The sequence below is a fragment of the Balaenoptera ricei genome, chromosome 1, assembly GCF_028023285.1.
Source record: "Balaenoptera ricei isolate mBalRic1 chromosome 1, mBalRic1.hap2, whole genome shotgun sequence".
Lineage (NCBI taxonomy): Eukaryota > Metazoa > Chordata > Mammalia > Artiodactyla > Balaenopteridae > Balaenoptera > Balaenoptera ricei.
The window spans coordinates 50,443,878-50,470,902 of NC_082639.1; the positions used below are offsets into that span (position 1 = coordinate 50,443,878).

General features: G+C 40.6%; 1 protein-coding gene and 1 long non-coding RNA gene across 5 annotated transcripts in view; one reads left to right on the forward strand and one right to left on the reverse strand.

The window, feature by feature from the left end:
• Positions 1 to 20,547, reverse strand: part of LOC132366173 (uncharacterized) — a 118,300-nt gene extending 97,753 nt beyond the window's left edge. The window contains exons 1-2 of the long non-coding RNA XR_009503404.1: positions 20,383 to 20,547; positions 19,810 to 19,870 (exon numbers count right to left, since the gene is read on the reverse strand). This is a non-coding gene — a long non-coding RNA (uncharacterized LOC132366173). The remainder of the gene's footprint in view (positions 1 to 19,809; positions 19,871 to 20,382) is intronic.
• A 102-nt stretch (positions 20,548 to 20,649) lies between these two features.
• Positions 20,650 to 27,025, forward strand: part of FGGY (FGGY carbohydrate kinase domain containing) — a 411,167-nt gene continuing 404,791 nt past the window's right edge. For all 4 annotated transcript variants that reach the window (XM_059898898.1, XM_059898889.1, XM_059898942.1 and 1 more), the window contains exon 1: positions 20,650 to 20,755. The gene's annotated coding sequence lies outside the window, so the exon portion shown is untranslated. The remainder of the gene's footprint in view (positions 20,756 to 27,025) is intronic.

A 27,025-nucleotide genomic window follows, 5' to 3' on the forward strand; every position in this document is an offset into this window, starting at 1 on the left:
ATTTAAACTTCCCACTGGTGCCAAAGGAGGGAGTACTGGGCTTTCTTATCAGCTTTCCCAGATGTGGGGAGGAAGACGAAGGAGAGGGAGGATGAGGCTTAAAAGCATCCACAAAATGGAGGCAGACTTTACTATAAAGCTGGGGACGTCCCTGGTGGCGCAGTTGTTGAGAATCCACCTGCTGGTGCAGGGGACACAGGTTCGATCCCTAGTCCGGAAAGATCCCACATGCCATGGAGCACAACTAAGCCCGTGCACCACAACTACTGAGCCTGGGCTCTGGAGCCCACGAGCCACAACTACCAAAGCCCGCACACCTAGAGCCCGTGCTCCGCAACAAGAGAAGCCACTGCAATGAGAAGCCCACGCACAGCAACGAAGAGTAGCCCCCGCTCGCCGCAACTAGAGAAAGTCCACGTACATCAACGAAGACCCAACACAGCCCAAAATAAGTGAATTAATTAATTAAAAAAACATAAAGCTAAAAGGCAGACCTCAGCCAGTCAGCTACCAAATCTTCTCAACTTTTAATTTGAATCCTCTCTAATATGTGCCTCTTCTCTCCCCTCTTATGATCCTGAATGAATGAAGCCTCCAATAACTTTTTCAATTCAAGTAGCACAAAACCTCCTTTCTGGCTTCCCTACCTCTGTTTCTTTGACCTCCTCTTGCCATCTTTGTCCCAGCCACCTTTTTGCTAATGTAATATCTCAAATGTGAGTTTCCTTAAGTGGTTCCCCATGTAACTTTTTAAGACATAGTCAGAAAATTCCTTGACACTTTGCCTAAAAAGAGGTGGGGTCTATGTCCCCTTCCCTTGACTAATGAGGTATGGCAGAAGTGATGCTATCAACTTCCAAGACTAGGTCAGTAAAGGCCATGCAGCTCTACCTGGTTTTCTTGGAATGCTTGCCTTGGGAAAGCCAGCCACCATCTATGAAGTCTGGCTCCCTGAGACCACCATGCTATAGAGGCTAAATACAGGGGCTTTGATGTATTTGTTTGGGAGGCTATATACAGGGGCTCCTGTTGATAGCTCCAGCTGAGCTCCCAGCCAGCACCCAGCTCAACTGCAGCCTGAGAATGAGCCATCTTGGACACCCAGACCAACCAAGACTATCGCCTACAGCCTCAGAAGACATCCGACTCAAATGGTATGACAGACCCCAGACAAAAACTTCTCAGTAAGCCCTTCCCAAAGTTCCAACCCACGATACTGTGAGTAAATTAAATGGTTGCTGTTTTACGTCACTAACTTTAGGGTAGTTTGTTATGCGGTAATAATGACTAGAAAACACTCATTTTTGGCATTAAAAATTTGGACTGTCAAAGTATAATTTTTTAAGAATATCAACAATTATGTATGTGGAATCTAAAAAAAGGGTGCAAATGAACTTATCCACAAAACAGAAATAGAGTTCCAGATGTAGAAAACAAACTTATGGTTACCAGGGGGTAAGGGGGAGGGAGGGATAAACTGGGAGATTGGGATTTATATAACACACTATTATATATAAAATAGATAACCAGTAGAGACCTACTGTATAGCACAAGCAACTCTACTCAATACTCTGTAATGACCTATATGGGAAAAGAATCTAAAAAAGAGTGGATATATGTATGTGTATAATTGATTCACTTTGTTGTACACCTGAAACTAACACAACATTGTAAATCAACTATATCCCAATAAAAAATTTTTTAAAAAAGAGTATCAACAATTATAAAGTAAGCACAAGCACAAGAGTAATCTAAGTTATTAATGAGGGAACCAGCAGATTACTAAAAATCATTCACATGTGAGACATGTTTTATGTGCTGAAGAAAGTACGTTGGAATAAGACTGCTTGGTTAAACATAAAACTGGTTAATGTTCTACAAGGAAATAAAACCATAATCTTTGGGGTTATTTTTCTTCCAAACAAAAATCATTTACATCTGTCCTAGAAGACAAATCTATAAGTTATTATCTTTCTTCACAGACTCTGGGCCTTAAACAATAGTAAATCATGTGCCAAACATTAGAAAATTAATAATCCTACAGTAGGCCTATTAGATAGTGCTCCAACATGATACTGAAAGAACACACAGCTAAAGTTTTGTCTAAGTTTTCGATAATTTTTCTTACTAGGACCTACACTAGATCTCACCTTTTCCTAAAAGCTTTTTGAAGGTTGAAAACAATGAAGGCACAAATGGAGGAGTAGTGGAGCTTCCGTCTCTGTGGCAGACAGTGGGAAAGAGACATTAATGGGTGATGATGTTCTAGCACCTTCAAACCACATCATAAAATCACCAGCCTCTTTCTTGTATTGCGGCTGTCATTTAGCTAAATCTGAGGTTTGCAGATATTATATGGGTTAAAAAGCTGACTGAGTATTTTGACTTTGGAAATAATGGAACACCTAGTAGTGAGGATGATGTTGGGGGAATGGCCTGAATATCGGGTTTTCAGACTCTAATCCTAAAGTCTTTAGCATAGTGTGATATATTTAATCTAAGTAGGAGATATTTGTACAGAAAAACAGAACAGGCCCTGGACTAGGAGTCCTTTTTACAAGCCACCATTTACTAGCTGAATCACAAAACCTGGTTTCCTGGTCTGCAAAACTGGGCTAAGAGTACTTATTTTCCTAACTCAGAGAGAGTTTTGGAAATGGTACAGCTCTTTTTACAAGAAAAGGATTATTATTATTATTACTATTACTACTATTATTGTTATTACCCAGTTGAGCACACAAACGGGGGAAAGGAGGAAATCCATTCTAGTAGGCTGCTGGGCCTGTCCAAGTAGCTGGCAGAAGTTCTTAGTGCAGCTGACTACTACCCATGGAATTGTCTGAGTGAACAGGATGTTTTGATATATATTGACAGGGGCAGCTCAGGAAATCCCCTCTTCACCCCAGCAGTGACTCACCGGGACTCAGAAAAACCAAAAGTGAGCTGGGGGAGTCTCCTGAGCCTTGAAAACACTGGATCGAGAGAAGAACTGGTCCTCCAAGGAAGGGAGGAAGTGCTACTGCAGGCTTTTGATTCACAGAGAATTGGATTAAACCCTGGCTCTGCCACTATGTGGCCACGTGACAGCAGGAAAGTTTCTTTTCCTCTTTGAGTTTTAGTGTCCTCACCCATAAAGGGAAGATAATAATACCCAGCTCAAAGAGTTGGTGGGAAATTTGAAATTGGAGAGGGAAAAATAAAAAATCAGAGAGTTCTTCATAGAGCAGGTATTCAAAGAAAACCCCCAATCCCCATTGACAGCAGAAAGGCTAAATACATGGTGATATAGCTACACAATAGAAGATACTCAGCAGTGAAAGGAATAAACTAGAGCCATATGCACCAGAGGGGGAGAATCTCTGTAATATAATAAATGCAAATGTGTGTATGTATATGTGTGTGTGCCTGTATATTAAAAGTAGGGAATAAACATTGCAAGAGTCAAGAGAGTTTGGAAAGTGGTTAATTTGGCTGGGGGTAGAGGGAGAAGGAAAGAAGAGGAACACGTGGGTAAACACCAACATTCTAGTTCTAATGTTTGGTGGCAGGTTCAATAATATTTTATTTTACTATTAACAATGACGATGGGAGTTTACTCATTGCTAACATGATAAGAGTATATCATGAACTAAGGATTACAATTAATTCAGTTTTTGCAACAACAACACAGAACGGACACTCAATACATACACCTTCCTGTCTCCTGGTCTCCTTCCTAACCTCCTTCTTATTGAAATTTTTATCTTAAGAGCAAAGCATTTTCTTTGATGTATTTGTTTTCTTCACACTGCATACACAGTCCTTTGTCCCACACGTCTTTAATTAAAGCTAGAAATTATTGGTATAGCTATGCTTAATTGCTTCCATCTTTGGTAACTGTTTTAATTATACAGTTGTCTGCTTCTCTTCTCTATAATGTCTTTTCTAACTTCTATTTCTCACTCATGTTTGCAATATAATAAGGGGGACATGCAATAAGATATTCAAATAATTGAAAAGAAAATGCTATAGTGCAGACAAGCTAAAGCCAAGACCTCAGAGCCGACACATAAGGCCTTTCACAGTCTTGCACCAAACGCAGACTTAACCCTCAATACACATCCTTTCCAGTCAAACCGAAAGACTTGTTGTTCCCCAACACATTGTGACTGTTTACACCTCTATGCTGTACCCTTCTCGAATGCCTTTAGCATCATTTTTTTTTCCCTTGGAAAATTCCTGCTCTTCTTTCAGAACCACACTTAAATGTCACTTTCCCCATGAAGGCTTCCTGAGCACCCCCAGGGAGGTTGTTGCTATCTCTTCTACACTCCTACATTGCTTGAAAAATACCGCTACGTTAGCCCTTAACACAGTGATTGTAATTATTTCTTCACACGTAGTTCCCCTACCACTCGAGAGGAGGGACTATACCTCGTTCACCTCAGACGTGTCTGGTGCATTACAGACAAGAAAAGAAAAATGTGTAGGAGTGAGTGAGAGATTGTTATATCAAATATTTCATACCTCCTCTGCTCACAGGCAATTCCTCAACTGACTTGGGAGTGCTAACAAGATCAAATATCCAGCCAGGGAGGCTTCTTGGAGAAGGGATTTATCTGGAGCCTTGAAGGATCAGGAAGGATCAGAAATATGGAAAAGGGGGTATCTTCTCTGAGGACTCCATCAGTCCCGAGTTGCTGTCTTTCTTGGTCTGCACCTGGAAGACCCATCCCCTTCCTGGTAACAGAGCTCCCGTGAGTCCCAATAAGGGAGATTACTCTCTTGTGAGAGAGTTTCACAGGAAACACACAAACACTTGTGGATACAACTTTGGGTGGCCTGGAAACAATTTCCAGAGGGGGAAAGTTGTAAGATATTTTTGTATTACTCCTATTTGGTGAAATATGTTCCATCTTCTGAAAGTGTCCATCGATGGAAGGGAAGTTGGTGTAACCGAACTCAGACTACAAAGGAGGTCAGTTAGACAGTGAACACTATAGCAGTCCCTGGTAAGTGATATGTGTGCACATCAGCAAGTACTACAGGCTACCAAGAAAAAAATAGTACGGTGTAGTGACTAAAGAAGAGGATTTGGAACTAGAATTGGGCTCAAGTTCAAGTTTCATCTACCCAGTCAAATATCCTTGGACAAGATACTCAACTTTTTTTATCATTTAGTTTGTCACTGATGATACAGTAAGAAAATTAATTTATCTCACAAGATTGTTGTAAGATCAAATGAGTAAAAACAAGGAGCATATCAGAAGTGTTCAATAAATGGTAGCAATTACTATTATTTAAACTCTCTGAGTCTGTTTGCTTCGAGAAAGAAAAAAGGTGAGGGGCAGGCAATGTTACCTACCTCCCAAGAGGTAGGTAAATGACGAAGCATTCAGTACAAATATTTAGAATAGTGTTTAGCACATGGCCCAGCATTCAGTGAATATCTGAATCAAGAAGAGAAGAAAGCTTAAAATGAGGAAATTGATCTAAGATTTTTTAGTATTTTTTTTGAGAGGTGTAATCAGAGACCCTCTTTAACAATCTTAAATAGCTATGAGCCATTTCACCAGGAAAAAAAAAAAATCTAATGTATGTATATACTTTAAAATTCTAATAAAATTGTAGTGACCCTCTGAATTCTACTTAAAAAATAGAGTGCTTGGATTCCCAGGTTTAAAATCCCTGGTCTAAATAAAGTTATAAAATATAGGTCAGAGGAAATGGGAACTACACTGTAGATTTTCTTTTCCTTGCTTTTAAATGAGTGGGTCTATTATTCATTTTAAAAACTCTTGTTAACTGAGGCAGGCAGACTGTTAAGTATAAATTAATAAACTCTCTTGGTGAAAGAAAGAGGAACCAGTGGCAAATATTTAATCTTTTCTCTTCGAAGTTGGAGTGGTTTAATCTCTGCCCTTTTTGAGCATGTTATAGATTTTAATCCCCTTTTGGCCTCTTCTTTTGATTAGAGCTAATGGAATTGTTCCCCCCTTATGTCCTCATTTTCCATTCCTCAACCTGTCTGGACTTTTGCCTCCGAAGGTTAACATCACTATGAAGTAATGTAATCCATCTTTACTAGTTAGACAGATTTATTCAGAGCTCTCTCCCCACAGCTGTCTGTAAGCACGGTGAATCCGACATTCAGAATCGCCCACTGGGGTTGGATATTATATTTATAGTATCTAAGCCCAAAGCTAAGACGCAAAGAACCCTCAAAATCCCCACAACTTGAGTGAACTTAGTTTCAATTAATTTGCCTCACTTCAGAGCACTGGAGTTAGCCTTACCAACATTTCTGGGTTGGAGAAAATGTGCAGATGCATAGATTCACAAACATTAAAGTTTAGAAGGCTGTCTAAGGGACAGCACCATTTCTTATGGAGCTTCCCTGTGAAAAGCTTCTCAACAGAGGCCCAGGTAGCTACTATCAATTAGTTGGAAGTACCTTAGGACCAGAGACCTCTTTGCCATTTCTGCTATTCTAGGGAATGCCTTTGGGGAATATCCTTGTCATCATCTCCACACTTGAGTCCCTCTTTGGAAGGGGACCTCCTAATAGCCTTTTCCATGGTGAGGCCATAGAACTTTCTTATATCCAAGAGTCAAAACCGGTCTACCCCGTTGGAACTGACTTCCTTCTTGGGAAAAAAAACCACATCTAGTCCCTCTTCCACTTGACAAACGTTCAGTGAACTGTTTAATTGATTGCTCCACTTACTATTTATTGAGCAGTAACTATATCCTAGGCACTGTGCCAGACACTTGGGGTACTGTGGTGAGCAAGATAGACCCCGGCTCTTATAGAGCCTATATCTCAGCAGGAAAGAGACTTGATGACAACTGTGATTTTTCGGATCTTCAGGCTCAACACTCATAATTTCATAAACACTTGTATGCAGTTCCTTCACCATCCTGCTCAGCCTCCTCTAAATTTGGTCTAATTGGTCTAGGACCCTCTCAAAGGTGGGGCTAAACAGAACACCAGGAGGAAGGCAGGGGAGAGCTTGGCCTATCATGACTATCCTGGATTAATTGCTTTTCCTGGTGAGTCTCTGAAGTTCTCATGATTATCAACCTTCCGTCTGAGTCCCCCCAGCTGCCCTACGGGCTAGAGGATGGGGGCAATGCCTAGACAATCTGAATGACCTGGAATAGCTGTCGGTTTCATTCTGATCTTGGGGCACTCCCACTGTAGGGGTTACTTTGAATTGAGACCATGGACTTCTGGATCAAAGAGATCTGGGCGTAAGTCTCAACTCTGTCACTTACTAACTTAAGCAAGCTGGGCCAACTTTATGGGCATGTGACCCGTGCAGTCATGAGGGTAAGGGAAGGGGGGAACCATGCTCAGAAGGAGTCTGAACTTGGTTTAATGCTCTGCTGTCACCATCTTGAAATTCTTAATAATTTCTCGACATGGGGCCCTGCATTTTTACTTTACACCAGGTCCCACTAATTATGTAGCTGTAAGCAAGTTATTTAACCTCTCAGCTTTCACGTCCTCGCCTAAGACAGGGATGATGATGATATCTACTCCACAGGTATCTGTGATCTTTACATGAGACAGTGTGTGTACCATGCATATTCCATAGTAAGGGCTACCCCTAACCAGTGTAAGTCAATGGCATTGTTATTTAGACTATCTCTTCTGAATTTATTATCTATGCTGCTAAAGTGAGCACTTCTAACTTCTATGTGCCCTTAATTATCCTATTTGTACCTCTTCTATTCTTCTAACTTAATAATACCTGCTTGGGAAAGGGGAGTTAACGTGTTTTTTTTGTTTGTTTGTTTGTTTACTGGGCATCTGATTTTTTTGTTTGCAAATACCACTTCTGCGTAGCTTATGCAAAAGGGAATTTTTGGAATGATAACATGACCTCAAAACAAACAAAAATGATAGTAAGACTGGAGAATCAGGCTTGGAAATGAGTAGGAACTAAGGCAGCTTCACTCCCAGGCAGAACAGTTCTGAAAAGGGTGGAATGCATGAGCTCCTACCATTTTCAGTCTGTGTCACTCTGCTGAAGTTTCAAATTCCAGAGAGAGCATGGCCATGACCTACCTTGGTTCACATGCTCACCCCCAGGCCAGGGAATGGCAGGGCATCTGATTACAGTATGTATCATAGATTGGAGGTGGAGGGGACTCTGCAAAATAAAAATGAGGTGCTAGGTTTTCCCTGGTGGCGCAGTGGTTGAGAATCTGCCTGTTAATGTAGGGGACACGGGTTCGAGCCCTGGTCTGGGAGGATCCCACATGCCGCGGAGCAACTGGGCCCCTGAGCCACAATTACTGAGCCTGTGCATCTGGAGCCTGTGCTCCGCAACAAGAGAGGCCGCGATAGTGAGAGGCCCGCGCACTGCGGTGAAGAGTGGCCCCCGCTTGCCGCAACTAGAGAAAGCCCTCGCACAGAAACGAAGACCCAACACAGCCAAAAATAAATAAATTTATTAAAAAAAAAAAAAAAAGAATAAGCTGCTAACTTAATTTGACTTAGGAATAGTCTTGCTTAGTTTAAAAAAAAAAAATAAGCTGCTAACTTAATTTGACTTAGGAATAGTCTTGCTTAGTTTATAAAAAAAAAAAAAATGAGGTGCTAGTAGAAGGGGGACATTGGTTTGGAAAAATAAAAACAGAACAACAAAATTTCCCCAGAGTGTCTGCTATGTACCCGTCACGCTGCTAGGGTCTTTTGCATAGTATTCATTTGACATTACATTTACTAGCATGACGTAGGCACTCTGCAGATATTTGTTGAGTAAGTGAATAACTGAGTGAACTTATTTACCTCTCATACAACTCTTGGAGGTAGGTAACAATAGTTCCATTTTACAGAAGAAGAAACTGAGGCTCCGAGAACAGAGTTTGCTCAAAATCACACAATCTACAAGTGGCAGAGTTGGGATTAAAACCTGATTCTGTTTGATTCCAAAGCTTATTTTTGTGCCACTTCATGCTGCCTGCCTTTCTTGGGGTGTATGTGAGTGACTGTTCTAAACCTCAGGACCTCCTGCAGTGCTGCCCCAAAACACAGGAGCCTGATGCATTATCGTCATTGATGGGTTCTAAAAAGTTTATCTGGGCTGGGAAAAGTTCATTTTGTGATTCTCCACTAATTTCAGAAAGGAAGTGGCGCAAACTCTTTAACCTGGGGCAGGATCTTTCAGTCTCTTCAACATTAAAAGGGTATGATAATGGTGTCTCCTACAAGGTTATTGTGTGATAACTGAGAGGATGTTTGTAAAGCCTTTAGCACAGTTCCTACAACAGAAAGCCCTCAGAAATGACACCTTATCTATAGGCTCCAAGAAGTATAGAGAAACAGGAAGAAAGTGCTGGGGAAGGCATCAGGTTTCAGTATCATATTTCATCAAAGTTAAGTCTCTACCAGCTGAACTCTTAATTTACATATCTCTTAGAAACAAAAAGCATTGCCAATTAAGTTGTTACATGCCTTCTTATGATTTCAAGTTTTTAAAAGTTTTATTAATACTGAAAAAAATCTCTTGTAGACATAATTAAACATGATTTAGATAATTTTTAAAGAAAATCTCTTTTAGACTTCTTTAACATATTTTTTAATCACATATTGCTCTTTTTAAAACATTTATTGGGCTGCCCTGGTGGAGCAGTGGTTGAGAATCTGCCTGTCAATGCAGGGGACACGGGTTCGAGCCCTGGTCTGGGAAGATCCCACATGCCGCGGAGCAACTAGGCCCATAAGCCACAACTACTGAGCCTGCGTGTCTGGAGCCTGTGCTCCGCAACAAGAGAGGCCACGATAGTGAGAGGCCCGTGCACCGCGAAGAAGAGTGGCCCCCACTTGCCGCAACTAGAGAAAGCCCTCGAACAGAAACGAACACCCAACACAGCCAAAAAAAAAAAAAAAAAATTTATTGAAGTATAGTTGATTTACAATGTTGTGTTAATTTCTGCTGTACAGCATAGTGATTCAGTTATACATACATATATACATGCACACACACGTATATATATATATATATATTCTTTTTCATATTCTTTTCCATTATGGTTTATCACAGGATATTGAAGATAGTTCCCTGTGCTATACAGCTGAATCTTGCTGTTTATCCATTCTATATATAATAGTTTGCATCTGCTAATCCTAAACTCCCAATCCGTCCCTCCTCCGCTCCCCCTCAGCAACCACAAGTCTGTTCTCTAGGTCTGTGAGTCTGTTTCTGCTTTGTAGATAAGTTCACTTGTGTCATGCTTTAGATTCCACTTATAAGTGATGTCATACGATATTTGTCTTTCTCTTTCTGACTTACTTCACTTAGATAATCTCTAGGTCCTTCCACGTTGCTGTAAATGGCGTTATGTCACTCGTTTTTATGGCTAAGTAGTATTCCATTGTATATACATACCACATCTTCTTTATCCCCTCATCTGTTGATGGACATTTAGGCTGCTTCAATGTCAATCACATATTGCTCTTGTGTACATGTAAAAAGGAAAATTTAAGCAAAATACAGTGGTTAAGGTATTCGTAAGACTTCACATTCAGAATGGTTCGTCTCTTCTGAAGCACTTTCCTCTCAGCTGTTGATATGTTTTTCCACACAATATTGTCAACTAAGTCACCTAGAGAGTTGGGGAATGCAGCATTTCTTAAAAGAGTGCTACTCTGCTGTCTTGGAAGTTTCTGTCAAGCCACCAGTACCAATTTGCCAATTTTGATGCTGGTGCTATTTTCATATTCTACTAGAAGGTACAAATAGAAGGTTTCCAGACAACAACTGGAACTCATATTTGATCCTCCAAAGGACCGTAGGTGGTTTGTTGATTAAAACGTCAATGACTGTGGTTGTCCAGTCATTCTGTCCAGGAATAATAACCAAGTACCTCCAGGCAGGCAATACAACTATGCATTGCTGGAGCCTTGTTATCTGACATCATCGATTGTAAGGCGTGCCCTGATTTCTGTGATGTTAAATGTTAAATAAGAATGTGTGTCTTAGAATACATGAAATAGAGCATTAAGAAAGTTCTGGGAATGAGATGTCCTCAGACCTTTGTTTTATTCCTCGATTTGTCACAACTAGCTTGTGACTTCACAACTAGCTTGTGAAGCACAGTTGTGCTTCACAACTGTGAAGCATTTGAAGAGAACTTAGGTATAATTTTGTTGAATCCTCTCACTTCACAGGTAAGAAAACTGAAGAGCAGAGAAGGGTTGTGACTTAGATCATCCAAGGACACTCTGAGTGGGAAATCCTAACTTCGGTTCCTCTGCCCTGAGCACTCCACTCTGCTGACTCCTATGAGAAAAGGGTTATTTCAGAAGAGTACATATCATTGGTGATCCAATGTTGTTCTGTCACTAGGAGCGCCACAAGGTTCTCTAATGGGCATCTATTCTGGGCATTCCCAACTGCTTTAGTCTTCTTGGTCTTTAAGTCCCAAATCAAATGTTCTCTCTTCTGCAACGTCTTTTCCAAGAGTCATTCTCAGGCCCCTGTCCCCACCTCCAACTCCCTAGGCAGTTAATTGCTCCAGGTTTTCTGGTTTTACAACACTTACTTACTGTTCCTCTCATAGAAGTCATCATATTGTTAGATATGAATTTATTTGATTAAAAATTTTTTTTCACATGGAATATTACAAACATACACAAAGTAAACAGAATAGTTTAATGAACCTCGATGTACCCATCATCCGGCTTCCACAATTATCAACGTCCTGTCATTCCTGATTTTTCTACACCTCCCTAGCACTCTCTACACTCTAAAAATTTTTTCATTTGATGTAAAATTCACATGTAATGAAATGCACAATTACAAATAGATATGCTCATGTAACCCACACCCCTAGCAAGGTTTTGAGCATTTCCATCACCCCAGAGAGTTTTCTCATATCTTTTCACAGCTAGGCTTCCTTCTAACCTTCAACCTTCCACCCATCAGGCAAACGCAGGTAAGTTTTTTCTCCATCATAAATTATGATGAATTTCACATAAATGCAATCATACAGTGTATGTTCTTGTATGTCTAGCTTCTTTCTCTCAACATAATTTCTATGAGATCCATTCATGTCATTGTATGAATCAGTACTTGATTCTCTTTTATGACTAGTATTCCGTTGTATGGATATATGACTGTTTATCCATTCTCATGTTAATGGACATTTGGGTTGTTTCCAGTTTGGGGTATTAATAATAAAGCTTCTGTGAACATTCATTTACAAATCTTTTTTATAAATATGTATTTCTTTTTCTCTTGGGTTAATACCTAGGAATGAATTGCTGGGTCAAAGTGTAGATATGTGCTTTTGGAAAATGGTTCTACCGTTTTACATTCCCACCAGGAAAACAGGGGAGGTCCTGGTGCTCCACATTATCTCCAGTATTCACGTCAGTCTCTTTTTAATTCCAGCCATTCTAGACGTTATGAAGTGCTATCTCATTGCAGTTTGAATTTGCATTTCCCTGACAGCTAAAGATGTTGAGCACCTTTTCATGGGTTTATTAGCCATTCATGTGTCTTCCCTTATGAAGTGTCTGTTTAAGCTTTATGCTCATTTTAAAAATTGGGATTTTTAAAAATTATTGCATTGTAGTCATTCTTTACATAATCTGGATTAAAATCTTTTCTCAGACATATATATTTCTTCCCACTCTGTGGCTTGCCTATTGATTGTCTTGTGTCTTTTGATGAAGTTTTATTTTATCACACTTTTTTATTTTGTGGTTATTGCTTTCTGTGTCCTGTACTATTGGCTTACATGCCACCTCCATCACTAGGCTGTGCGTTCCTAGAGGGAAAGAATATAAACATTTTTATCTTGTGCCCCAGCCTCCAGCACAGAGCCTGACCCATGAGTACTGCACTAAGGCTTCTGGAGGTAGGGAGGAAGACATATATATTCTCCTTCCTGTCTGATATCTCTTTGGGGAACCATCCCCGACTCTCACTATTCAGTCCTGCTGGTACAGGTTCAGAAGCTCAGCTTTTCCGAATCCATCCCTAGGAATGCGCACTTGACTAAAACTGGGCCAATCAAACGTTGTTCAGCATTCTTGCAAGAAATAGGAACATGGAGATACCCTCACCCTCATCTTCCAAGATTTAGGAGGACATTGTAAGGCTAAAGCAATTGTTAGCCATCTTTGCTACCACATGCATTGCTCTTAACTTGAATATGAAGTAAACATGGGAATTAAGAAATGAAAAATGGAGAACAAAAGACCCTTAAAGACATCATTTGAATCCCTGGACCGGGCTTTCCTAAAGTTCATCTCCCTTCTGAAATGCCCAAGTACATGAGACGATAAATTGCCTTTTGGTTTATTTGTTGTCTATTTAATCAAGCTTGATTTGTATTTTTATTTCTTACAACCAAAAGTCCTGTTTAGTATACTCCTTAATGTTACACACTTGCCTTCAAGTCCCTGTATCATTTCCATAGCTCCAGAGGTCCTTTGGGAGGTGAAGGAGGTGGAGTGGAGACTGATATTTTTAAGTATCTGAAAGTGTATAAACGATAAAACAGGAGTTCTGGTTCTATATATCATGTAGCAGTGTTGAAAGTCACAAATTTTTCATCATGATAAAAACAAAATGAATTACAAGACATATCATGGACAGACCTGCCACTAATATGTCTGAGTGTACCCCACTTCCTACTATCATTTTATTTCACCATATTGTCATCAAATATTTGATCAATAAATGAATAAAAAAAATAATCCTCAAAAAGAGAAAATTCTTTTAGTAGTGAAATGTTTGTCACATAAAAATTTTGAAAATAGAATTTATCATGTAAAATTGATCAAGTAGAGTTGTTCTGGTTCAAGACGTATGTATGTGTGCATATCTGTGTATGTGTGTGTATATCTGTGTGGTTTATGTGCCTGTGTGTTGTGTTTACGTGTCTATGTATGGATGTGTTTGTCTGTTTATGTCTGTGCAGTGTATAAGTGGCTATGAGACTGTGTGTGTATGTATGTGTATTTGTGTGGCTTGTGTATCTGTGTATGTATAACTGTTTGACTCTGTGTCTGTATATTTGTGTCTATATTTCTGTGCATTATAGTGTGGTCTAATTTGCATTTGTGTGTGTCTACGTGTGTGTACTCTATGATATATTCTTGTGTCTATGTATATGTCTGTGTGCTCTTTGTATAATGTATATATGTCTCCATGTGTGTTTGTATAAATACGTATATGTGCTTATGTGTAAGTCTGTGGGAATGTTTGTGTGGCTATATGGGTGTATGTGTGTGCATTGTGCGGCTGGGGGCAGCAAGAGGGCAAAGTTACCACCATCCCATTCTGTACTTTGTGCAAATTAGGAAAATTTGCCCTCTCTGCTGGGGCAGAGCAGCCTCGCAGGCCCAGAGTTTGGCTGGCAGAGTGGGGACGGGGTTTCCGCCCCCACCAGCCCCCTCATCCGGTGTCTTGAAGAAGAGAACAACCTGGCAGGGGAGGGGGGCATTGTGGAAGGCCTGGGAGTCCATTCAGCCTCTTCTTTGCCGTGCAGGCACCTTCCGATAGGATCCAGTCTGAAAAGTACGCAAACTGATGTTCTCTAATGGTTTCCAAATGCCATGATTCTCGAGAAGTGAATGGCAGTGGATACTGCACAGGCTCCAGGGGCCTCCTTTGATTCAGCCCCTGAGGCCTGGAGCATGTATGTCCTAACAGGCCGACTCCCACTCCTCCTTTGGCCTTGTCATCATCTCATGGCCCTGGACTCTCTTCTTCCACCTGTTCCCTCGTTGTAGAAAAACACTCATTGGAGTTTAGGGTTGCACACTGTTGTCATGGCTCATCACATAGTTTGCACTTTTGTTGAAATGACTCATGGCCAAGAAGCTGTGGGGTTGAAACTAGGCAGCGTTAGGGGAGAAGGATGTACGTGGTGTGGAACTGGTTAGGATGGTGAGGTTTGGGAACTGGGAAGTGGGTGAGCAGCTCACATATGGAAGACAAAGCTGGTGTTGCAGAATGAAACAAGTGAGATTATTAGGACTTGTATTCATCTGAAGCCTTATATCCAACATGAGCATCTCTGCCCACTTTAGCTTCTCAGCAGAAGCTGCCTCTTCGTTTTGGCCTGTGGCGTCTTTTGATAGATGACTTCCGGCAAGTTGCTCTGCCTTTGCGAGCTTTCATTCCTGCAGCAGGAATCTCTACTCCCTCAGGTGCATGGCTGGGAGGAATCACTGTGACACTGCATGTGGAAGTGCAGAGCCAGTGCCCAGTAAATGTTAGCACAGTCTTTCCTTTCTCTTTGTACCCAATACCCCCTCTTCTTCTCACCATGGGTTGCCCCTAGCACTTTCTCTGTGCTTTTAGTATAGCAGGCAGCTCTGGCCCAGCACTTAGCAAGTACTCAGTACATGTTTGTTGACTGAAAAGATGAAGGAAGGAAGGAAGGCAGGCAGGCAGGCAGACAGAGGGCAAGTAATAAAGTAAGTTGGAACATTCCCCCATCTTTGGAAATGAGCTACTGGCATCCTTTAGAGAAGAGAGTTGAATAAACTAATGATTCTGTATACAAAATACGGCTTTAGGTGGTGGTCAGGATGGGGAGCTTGGCAGCCTTTCTGGTCAGTGGTTTCCCCTTACTGACCATCTGTTGGGTCTCCAGTGAACTATTTCAGTTATTTTCCTCCTGAGAAGACAGTGTGGATTTGGAAGAGACAGTGTATGCAGTGGCACCTGTTTCTGACAGAGGATCAAGTTTAAGGGAGGCTTAAAGGAGTCTAAGTTGAGAAGGAAAGAAAGGAAGAAAGACAGGAGAAAACAAGTTGGATTAGGAGCGAGGGACCCAGGAGGCAGGTAAAGGCTGTCACCGCCATAATTATGTGCCAGTGATATACCCACTATTACAGAGCACTGTGCTAGTTGCCGAGATTATAAAGTAGAAGGCATGGTTCTTACCCTGCAGAGGCTTTCTGATCTAGGGAATGGAATTGGGTAGAAGACGAAGAAGTGTGCAACACTTACTATCTGTTCAGCCCTGGGACACATGTTTTAAGATCTATCTCAAGAAATAAATATTACTTTTCTCCAAGGAAACTGCAGAGAGGTTAAGCAACGTTCTCCAGGTCACTCAGCACACAAGCAGGAACTAGGAGAAGAACCCAGGTCTGTGTGCTCTAATGACTTTGTGCTGCTCACAGGACTGTGAGCAAGGCCATCAGTGCAGGCATGTAAAAAGGAGAATGAACTTTACAAGGTGTCCCAGGGCCAGTGCCACATGAGTAATCCATGATGATTCTTGCAGAAGCTTAGACTACGAGATGTGTTGAGGCCTCAGATAGAAGAGGGAACTTTGCCGAGAAAGTAGGCCCTCAACTAGACGCTGAAGGCAGACTATGAATCCAACAAGAGAAGGATGGCGGGGGAGGCTTTCCAGGTGGAAGGAGGCATAGTGTGCGCAAAGGTGGGAGCTGGGAAAATTCACACCCTCTGGGTTTGTGTTGTGCATTGTGGAATACTGGAAAGAGCCCAGCCTGTTCCAAACTTACTAACAGCGCAGCCTTAGGCCAGTCACCTAATCTCCCTAAGCCTCAGTTTCCCTATCTGTACAATGGTCATGATAGTAGTCACTTTACAAGGTTACTGAAGACCCTTAGGTCTTCAATGCATGTAATGCACCTGGCTCCTCAGAATCACCCATCTCAGTTAGACCTCAGTCTAAATCACATCCCCTCTCTCATAGGATCCTATGTCTCTTCCTACTCGCAACTGAATCCATATAGATATAGATATAGATATAGATAGATATATTGATATATGCTTAACCTCTCTGTACTTTATACACACACACACACACACACACACATATATACACCTGCATGCTTATTTACTGAATGTCGGTTTTGTGACTGTCAGTTCCACAACGACACGGACAATGTCTGTTTTTCTCAACACCATTTCTTTATAGAACAGTGGGCACTCAATAAATCTTTGCTAAGTGAGTGAATACGTAAATGTCTGAATGAATAAATGAATTCATGAGTAAATGAATAACCACACCTATTTCTGTGCCATGACTCTAAGAGTCTCGGGGAAAATAAGTCTTTTCTCTGGTGAGGGGCAAGTTGTTAATGTAGGAAAAGCATTCAGAGAATGCAGTTAGAGTAGCAGAAGGCCTCCACAGGTCACCAGGGAGAAGGCCAGGCCTCCTGTCTGCCTCCTGGTGTTGCATGAAACAGTCTCTGAGCAGGAAGGAAGTGACACAAACTTCCAGTTCAGCTGGTTCCAGGCTTTCACAACCTAGCTCTTTCTGTCTCACTTAAGCCTGATGTGCTGCTTCACGGGTGTGACTTGTGACCTGTCTACTGGACACTGACTCTGCGTGATCCCCACGCTGCCTGGTAGTGACCCTGAGTGGGCGTCTAGACTTTCCAATAATTGAGTCTTTTAATCCAATGCAACACAATAACCCTTTATGTCAAGTGAAGGAGGAGGAGCGGGGATAAACGGATTCACTAATAACTACCAGGCATTTGATACGTTCTAGGAGTTCCATGACAGAGGTAAGGACAGGGGACTGAAGGATACAGAGGAGGCTATATGGCCCTGCCTAAGGCGAAGCAGTGTACACACAGTTGAATAACATTTATAGCTTTCAAAATATGGTCTGTATATCATCTCATCTCAGTCTCCCTGTAGCCATGGAAACTATAGAAAGTAGGGATGGTATGTGCATTATTTGCTCCTAACATATAGGGAACTGAGGCACCTGGGCTTGGTTCAGGATACAGATCCTGTTTCAGGGCAGATATGAACCGAGTGCCCAGATCTCGCGATTATCAGTTTAGGGATCTTTCTTTCTACTGGACCTCACCGTCACACACTGGACTTTATATTGGTCAACAGTGTGAGGGTGCCTGCAATGTCACAATCCCCCTACCCTCTGTAATGTATTTCCAATGCACTTTTGTGATGGGACATCAGAATCTAATAAATCAGAGGTTGGCAAGCTAAGGCCCACTGGGGCACACTGGCCATTGTATGCTTTTGTAAAGTTGTATCGAAACACAGTCATAACCTCTCGTTTACATTTATCTATGATTGCTTTGCCCTACAAAGGCAGAGTTGAGTAGTTGCAACAGAAACTGTATGACTCACAAAGTCTAAAATATTTACTATTTGGTCCTTTATAGAAAAAGTTTACCACCTCCTAGAATAAATGAATAGAATGGAAGTAAATGGAAAAAAAATAGATTCATTCATTCACAATAGGCATTTTCTTTCCATTTAAAAGAAAATGAGAATGGGCCACAAAATTACGCCTCTTGTCACTTGGCTGGATGACACCGAACAAGTCATTTATACTCTCTGGGTCTGTTTCTGCACCTATCACCTTATAGAGTTGCTGTAGGATTTCCGTGAGATAAGGTATATGTATCAGTTATGATTAGGTTTGGCCCCATGGACAGAAAACACAAAATTAAAGTGTCTTGCACAAGAGAGCAGCTTCTTTCTTACAAGTGGAAGTGGGCAGTGGGTGTTCGTCTGGTGCTGCATGGTGTCAGAAACTTAAGCCCTTGAACCCTGGGGCTTTGCTGTGTGTAGCTTTCATTCCTGAAATCCTCTCATGGTCCAAGATGGCTGCTGGTGCTCCAGCCACTGTGCTGTTGCTGCTATTACCACTAATGATAGCATGATGATAAGAAGAGACAAACCTCAGATCAAATACAAAATGCCTAGTAACAGAGATATCTATAAAGACCAGGAAGCAAATCCATATTAATTCAAGTTTAGCCAAGATGAGACCTCCTGCCACAGTTCCTAAGGCAACCAGTATATTTCATTTATTCTATTCCCGAGGTACAATGAGGAGGGTCTGGAAGCTGTCTTACATGTATTCAGCATCTAACACTTTACAAAGTATTTCCATATTTATTACCTCATTTACTCATCACAATACTCTGGAAAGGTAAGATGAATAGGTCTTAATATTATCATTCCTGCTGTACATGATGATTCACACAGGTGCCAAGTAACCAGATCCTAGTACCTCCTACATTCCCAAAGAGTCCATGGTTAGATCTCCGGATATTTGTTGGAAATGAAGGTGAACAGTCATGGTGTAGAAGAAAGAAAACGACCCTGTACGGGAGCAAAACTTGCCACCCCAAAATGTCTCTTTGGCACGCGAATTATTTACAGCTGAAAACAATCAAGGCCCAAAAAGACTCAGGAAGAAACTCGGATGTCCTCCTTAGCTGCCTAAAGAATGTAGACAGAGGACCTCTTCCAGGAAGAAAGCTATCATTGTACTATAGTATGAACTAGGTATGGTAGACTGAGAGGAATCTAGGAAGGTTTTTTTGTTTGTTTTGTTTTTGAAAATTCCTCCCTGTGTCCCACTGTCTTAGCACACCCAGCAAACATTTGTTTACCAAACATTTGCTTTTCCATCTTCAATGTAAACTGCCCTCCTGCCTTTTGAAGACGTAAACCATTACCCCCAACATCCTTTTTTTGTCTTTAGTGGAAGATGTCTTTTCAGAGTTACTTAGTTTTGCTGGGTCTCTCCCATGTACACGTTATTAAACTTTCATCTGATTCTCTCCCGTTCATAATGTCAATTTAATTCTTAGACCAGCCAGAAGAATCTAGGATAGAGGAAGATTTCTTCCTCTGGCATCCCCAAACCAGGCCCTCTAGCAGATGCAGCTAATCACGTGGCCTCAGCCCCACTGAGCCACTATCCTCGCCTGTAAGACCAAGATGAGAGCATGTATTTGGGGTTGCTGTGAGGATAGCAGAGTGACTATCACGCACATGGCCCATACTCCAGTTCTGTGAAATCACAGTTATTACCGAGGCTTACCTCTTATCACCAGTGTGTTCTTCGAAAATCACTTCCTTTTACTGCACCTCAGTCTCCTTTTCTAGGAAAATAAAGAGTTAAGACTTCTTAAACTGTCTTCAAAATCTCAGTCCCATCAGCTTGGGAGCCTGCCTTTTTAATAGATATGGCTTATGTTTGAGCTCAGGTTGGAATCTTCCCTCCTGTTACTTACTGTGAGTCTCAAAACAAGCTAAAAAACGTTTCGGGCTCTTCGCATCTGTAAACTATGGACAAATAGTACCTAGCTAACTGGAAAGCTAAGGATCATGAAGATTAAATGACACAGGCGTGTCCAGGACCCAGCAGACTGTAACTTCCTTAAAGGCTGGGGTTCATTTGTTTTGTACATTTACAAACTGTGACACCTTTTCAGAGGGTTGTTCACAAAATTAGATGAGGACATTTTCGTAAAGTATCGGGAACAAGACCTCACGCAAAATAAGCATTCAATAAATATTATTAATTTCTTTATTTTAACACCTGTCTGCAAGAGACTTGGTGTTCAGTGCATGGTTGAGAAGCGAAGTTACAGGATACACGTTGGACACGTACCCACCAGCGGCTGAGGGGAGTTTGCGTGGGTGAGCTCTGCGAGAAGCGCCCCCAGAGTAGGAAACTCCCGGCCTGAGAGGACAGAACCCACTTCAGGCCTTTAAAAGCTCGGGGAGGCGGGAAGAAACGGGAAGAGGCCGCAGCCCACGCCACCCGCCAGGCCAGCGCCGCAGGAGGCCACGGCAAGGCGCAGGCGCGGGCCAATCCCGGGCCCCGTTCAAAGGGCCAATCGGGGCGAGTTTTACAGGGGTCGCAGCCGGCGGGGGCGGGGCCGCGCGGAGGGCGGGTCGGACCGCCCAACCGAGGCTTGGTGCGGCTCCGCGGGGTTATCGGCAGGGCCCCGCTAGCTAAAATGTAATTTCAGATTGGACAAGTAAGTGACCCTCCTCTCAGTCCCACGTGTGTATCAGGGGCTTTAGCAAAGCGCAGGCTCGCAGCGCGCATGTTCTCCAACTCGAGAGCGCAGCCGGGCCCAAGCCTCCCTCCCCTTTCCCGCAGTCGCTGCCTCCTCTTCCTCCTCTGGCCGCCTGAGTCTTAACGCCAGCCGTGCGTTGGCCCCCGAGACCTTGTTGAGTCCCCTGTGTCCACTCCTGGGTGAGGCGTACGGCCACTCAAGAGAAGGGTGGGCCCTTACTGCATCCCCAGCGCTGCCTAGGAGATGTCTGGAACTCGGGGTCCCCTGCCATCTCTATCCAGTTAACTATGTTAATTTTCAACCCCCTTCCCACCGTATTTTAGGACGTTTCCCCAGGCGTTTTTGAACCTTTTAATTCCAGTCTGGCTACCTAAGGCATTTTAAGGCCAGTGCTGCTTGTAGCTTTCAGCAGCTTGTGGTAATGTTTAAAGTGCAATTTAGTTTAGATGGTATAATGCTCTTTGGCTACAGTTATCCTGGGTAGGAAAGGCCTAGGAGTATCTTTCTATTTTTATTAATGTCCTTTCTTTTTAAGATGAACAAGATGCAAAATGGTGAATTTCCCTAATCATTGGCTATTTTCCACTAAAGCGCTCCTCATGTCTTAACTAATTTCGTCTCTAAATTAAAGAGTCAGGTCATTTCCAAGATAGGGAAGAGCAGTCATTATTAGGTTACTTTTTAAAGTAGGATATCAGGAGGGAGAAAGGGATTATGCTTTTGAACTACAAATCAGTAGAAAGAAGGCAAGCCTTCTCTTAGTTTGTAGCTTTGTATATAGGTGGTAGAATTCTGCTTTGTTTTGTTTTGCTTGCTTTTCCCCTCTTTCCTATGATCCACCAAGTGTATATCCTGAAATTGTACTTTTTAAGTTGCCAGCTGGGTCTTCCAGCCTTTTGACTGCCTCCTGGTCTTCTGGGAATCTCCTGTTAATGAGGTCCTGTGGTTGGCTTTTGACTTGGTGGCCACTGGCCTGGCTCTTGGAGGGAGCCAGCTGAGGAGGGCCTCCTGGTGGGAGGCTCAGATAACTCTTATTAAGGATGATTGAGGGAACAGAGAGGGTGAGAAGGGCCTGGAGATTGATTTTGAGGGGGAAGGAGGTTGGGAGCCTCCCTGCTGGATTTGGAAGTCAAAACATGTGTATTGGGAGAAAGGAATAACCCAGAGGGTGGAGGTCTGTGTCTTTCTGGATGAAATTAAGAAGTTTACTGGGAGGAGACTGAGCCTTCTTCCAGGCTGTGTTAATTTTTACTGTGGGCCTTGTCTTTTCCTGGAATCTGGTTCTCTTTCCCTAACCTTTCACTTGGTTCAAATCACAGTCAATTACCAGCTGGTTCTGAAAACAGTTTGAGGTAGTGAATCTTGCCCTTAAGCTCACAGCCAGAGTGGGACCACCTCCCCCCCCCCCCACCCAAAGTATTTGAAGTAATTATTTTACCAGAATGTATTACAGAGATTATTCAACCTCTTACCTGCCCATATTTTTATAAGGTGGAATTTAGAGTCAACCCAGCTGATGTAAGAGGTGGTCATCCAAACCAGCTCTTGTGTTCATTCGTTTGTTCACTAATTTGGGAATGTGTTCTTGGCCTGGCATTGTGGTAGGCTCTGGGAAAGCAAGGATGAACAAGACTTGGTGTTTGCTTTCAAGCTTTCATCCAGTCTGCTTCTGTCTAGTCTGGCAAGGGAGATTATATGATAGTGAGCTTAGTGCTGTAGCAAGGTAGAATAAGATTCTCCTCTCTAATGGCCTGTATGGGAAAATAATCTAAAAAAAGAGTGGATAGATGTATATGTAGAACTGATTCACTTTGCTGTACACTTGAAACTAACATAACGTTGTAAATCAACTATACTCCAATAAAAAGTAAAGAAAAAAAAAGATTCTCAGGAGTTGAGAGAAGTCCAAATGGCCCAATATAGGCTTTTATTGAAAACTTCTCAGAGGAGATAATACCCAAGTTGAGTTGCAAAGTATCGGTGTGATTGGGTTGGAGAAAGACAGAGGAAAGGGGATGATCTGACTTGGAACAGCATGGGCAAAGCTATGCAAGTCTGGTGCGTTGTTCATTAGTATGGGCAGACCGGAAAGGGTAAGGGGAAATCACCAGAAAGGAGGTTGGGAAGAGTGAAAAGCCCAGATCAGGGAAGGTCAGGTGAATCAGGTTAAGGGAGTTTGAAATGCATCTCCAGAGCAAGCAGCAGCTATTGAAGTGACACTCTCAGATTTGTGGTTTAGAAAGTTAATTCTGGCTGCAGGGTGGAGAATGAATTGGAGTGGTGAAGACTGGAGAGAGGCTATTATAATGCAGGTGAGAGATGGGTTAGCGTAGTAGCTATGTGACTAGAGGAGAGAGATTAGAATAGAATGGTTAGGTATTAATTACTGATTGAATGTAGGGGATGAAGAAAGGATGTAGCAGTCAAGGTACCACAGGAAAGAAAAGGCATTCCCTACTAGGAAACAGCTTTATTGAGGCTTTATTTATATCAACAGCTTTATTGAGGTATACTTGACATACAGTAAACTTATAAAAAGTCTGAGAAGTTTCAACATATGTATTTATCCGTGAAACCATCATTACAATCAAGATAAAGAACATTTTTAATACCCCCAAAGATTGCTCATGCCCCTTTCTAATCCCTCCAAGAACCAGTGAGTTGTTTCTGTCACTATTTAAGCTTTTTTAGGATTTTATCTGTGGGGTCATACAATATGTATCTTTTGTGTGCGGTGGCTTTTCCTTAGCATAATCCTCTTGAGTTTATCCAGGTTATGTGTGCATACATAGTTTTTTTTTTTTTTTTTTTCTGAGTACAACTATACCATATTTAGTTTATCCACTAACCCTTCGATGGACATTTGGATTATTTGCTGCTTTTTGGCTACTACAATTAAAGCTGGTATGAATATTTCTATAAATGCCTTTGTACAGCCTTCATTTCTATTAGTTAAATACTTAAAAGTGGAACGGCTAGTTCACATGGTAGGTGTATATTTAACTTGTTAAGAAACAGCCAAACCGTATTTCAAAGTGATTCCAGTTGCTCCAACTGGTGTGATCACTCTTTTAAATTTTAGCTATTCTAATAATGTGGAATCCTCTCATGGGGTTCTATTGTGCACTTCCCTAATGACTGATAATTTCAGACTTCTTATCTTGTTGCTTATTTCCCTGTATATATTTCATATATCTTCTTGGCTGAAGTGTTTATTAAGTCTTTTGTCCACTTTTTAAAAATGGGCTGTTTGTTTCCTTATTGACTTTCAAGAGGTTTTTATATATATTCTCATTAATAAGTTCTTTATCACAGCTGTGATTTGCAAATATTTTATCCCATTTCATGGCTTATATTTTCACTTTCTTAGCAGTGTCTTTTGAAAAGCAGAGTTCTTAATTTTGCTGAAGTCTAATTTATCAATTTGTAATTTTGATAAAGTCTATTTTATCAATTTATTCCTTTATGGATCATGGTTTTGGTATCTTAGAAATCATGCCTAGCCTGAGATCTCAAATATTTTCTATTTTTTTTAAGAAGCTTTATTGTTTTTTATTTTACACTAAATCCAGGATCCATTTCATATGAACCTGTAGGACCAGATGTGGACAAAGTTTATTTTTTTCATATGGTATCAGTTGTTCCAGCACCATTTGCTAAAAAATCTATCCTTTCTCCATTGAATTGTCTTTGTACCTTTGATCAGAATCAATTTACCATGTGTATATGTGGGCTCATTTTTGGATGTTTTATTTTGTTCCATTGATTTCTTTGTCTGTTTTAATGCTAGTACCACTTAGTTTTGATGACTGTAGCTTTGCAATAAGTATTAAAGTCAGGTAGTATAAGTCCTTCAACTTTGTTCTTTTTAAAAGTTATATTGGTTATTCTGCATCTGTTACATTTCCATATCACTTTTACAGTCATTTTGTCAGATTCAAAATAAAGGCCTGTTTAGATTTGAATTGGAACTTCATTTAATCTATACATTAATTTGGGGAGAGAATTGACTTCTTAAATATTGAGTGTTCTCACCCTTGGACACAGTATATCTGTTAATTTATTTAGGTCTTCCTTAATTTCTCTCAGCAGTGTTTTTTAGCTTTCAGTCTTTGTCAGGTTATCTGTAGGTATTTCACATTTTTTGATGCTATTATAAACAGTATTGTCTTCTTAGATTTCAACTTTCAATTGTTTGTTACCACTTGTATATTGATCATGTATCCTGCCATCTTGCTAACTGACTTATTAGTTCTAATAGCTTCTTTGTGGGTACCATCAGATTCTTTATGTGATCATGTTATCTGTGAATAAAGACAGTTTTACTTCTTCCTTTCAATGAGGATGTCTTTTATTTTTCTTGCTACAGTGCGCTGGCTAGAATCTCCACTCGGTGTTGTATAGAAGTGATGAGAGCAAATGTCTTGCCTTGTTCCTGAGCTTAGGGAGAAGCATTCATTTCTTCAGCATTATGATTTATGATGTTAGTTGTATATTTTTTGTAGAAGCTCTTTATCAGGTTTAGGAAGTTCCATTCTATTCCATCTTTGCTGAAAGGGTTTTTTCTTTTTTTCTTTTTTCTTTTTAAATGAAGAATGGGTATTGTATTTTGTCAGTTGCTTTTTTCTGTAACTATTGAGATCATTTTTCAAAGACTCTTAATATGATTAATTACATTCATTTTTTTTGGAATGTTAAATTAACTTTGTATTCCTGAGATAAATCCCACGTGGCCAGGACCTATGTTATCCTTTTTATATTTTGTTGGATTCTGTTCTGTTTGCTAAAATTTTAAGAATATTTGCATCTGTGTTAATGATGGGTACTGATATAGTTTCTTTCCTTGTATTTTAAGTTTTGTTATCAAGATAATTCTGGCCTCATAGAATGAACAGGCAAGTATTTCCTTCTTCTCAGTTTTCTGTAAGCGTTTGTGTAGAATTGCCATTATTTCTTTTCTTAAATATCTAGTAGAATTCATCAGTGAAGCCATTTGGGCTTGGAGTTTTTTTATGGGGGAGAAGGAGAAGTCAATTGATTTAATAATATAGGACTATTCAGATTATCTGTTTCTCCTTGAATGAGGTTTGATAGTTTGTGTATTTCAAGGAATTTGTACATATCATCTAAGTTGCTCATAATATCCCCTTATTATCATTTTAATATTTATAGAATCTGTTGTAATTTCATCTCCCTCATTCCTAAGACTGGTTATTTGTCTCTTTTCTCTTTATTTTCTTGATCATTCTGGCCAGAAATTTATTAATATTATTGATCTTCTCAAAGAGCCAGCTTTTGGTTTCATTTATTTTCTTTATTGTTTTCCTTTTCTTTTTTAACTTATTGATTTCTGCTCTAAAATTTATTATTTCCTTTCTTCTGTTAACTTTGGGTTCCTCTTACTCATTTCTTTCTAATTTATTAAGGTGGAAATTAAGGTCATTTACTTGAGACTTTTCTAAGATAGGCATTTGATACTGTAGATTTCTAAGTATTGCTTCAACTGCATGCCACAAATTTTGCTGTTTTTATTTTCATTCAGTGAATATACTTTCTAGTTGTTTTTAATGTCTTTTTGACCTATGGTTATATAGAAGTGTGTTATTCAGTTTCCAAATATTGAGGATGTTCCACATATCTAACTATTACTGACTTTTAATTCCACTGTAGTCACAGAGAGTACTTTGTATGACTTGAATCCTTTTAACGTTTTGAGACTTGGTCATGGCTCAGAATGTGGTCTGTCTTGGTAAATGTTCCACGTACACTTGAAAAGAATGTGTAGTCTGCTCTTGTTGGATAGAGTGCTTTTTACATGTCAATTAGGCAACTTCATTGACTACTCTTAAGTTTTATGTACTTGCTGATTTCCTGTCTATCTGTTCTACCAATTATTGAGTGACATATTTAATTCTCTCATGATAATTGTAGACATATGCATTTCTCCTTGCAGTTCTATCAGATTTTGCTTTATGTATTCTGATGCTCTGTTATTATGTGCATTAATATTTAGGATTTTTAGGTCATCTTGGTGAATCATCCCCTTTATTATTTCATAATTTCTGATGATATGTTTTGCTCCGATAGCTACTTAATCATTATTCCTGATAATATTTTTGCTTTAAAATCTACTTAGTGTTATATTAATATAGTGAACTTCAGCTTTCTTTTGATTGCTCTTTTATGGTATATCTTTTTCCTTCTTCTGCTTTTTAACCTATTTGTCTC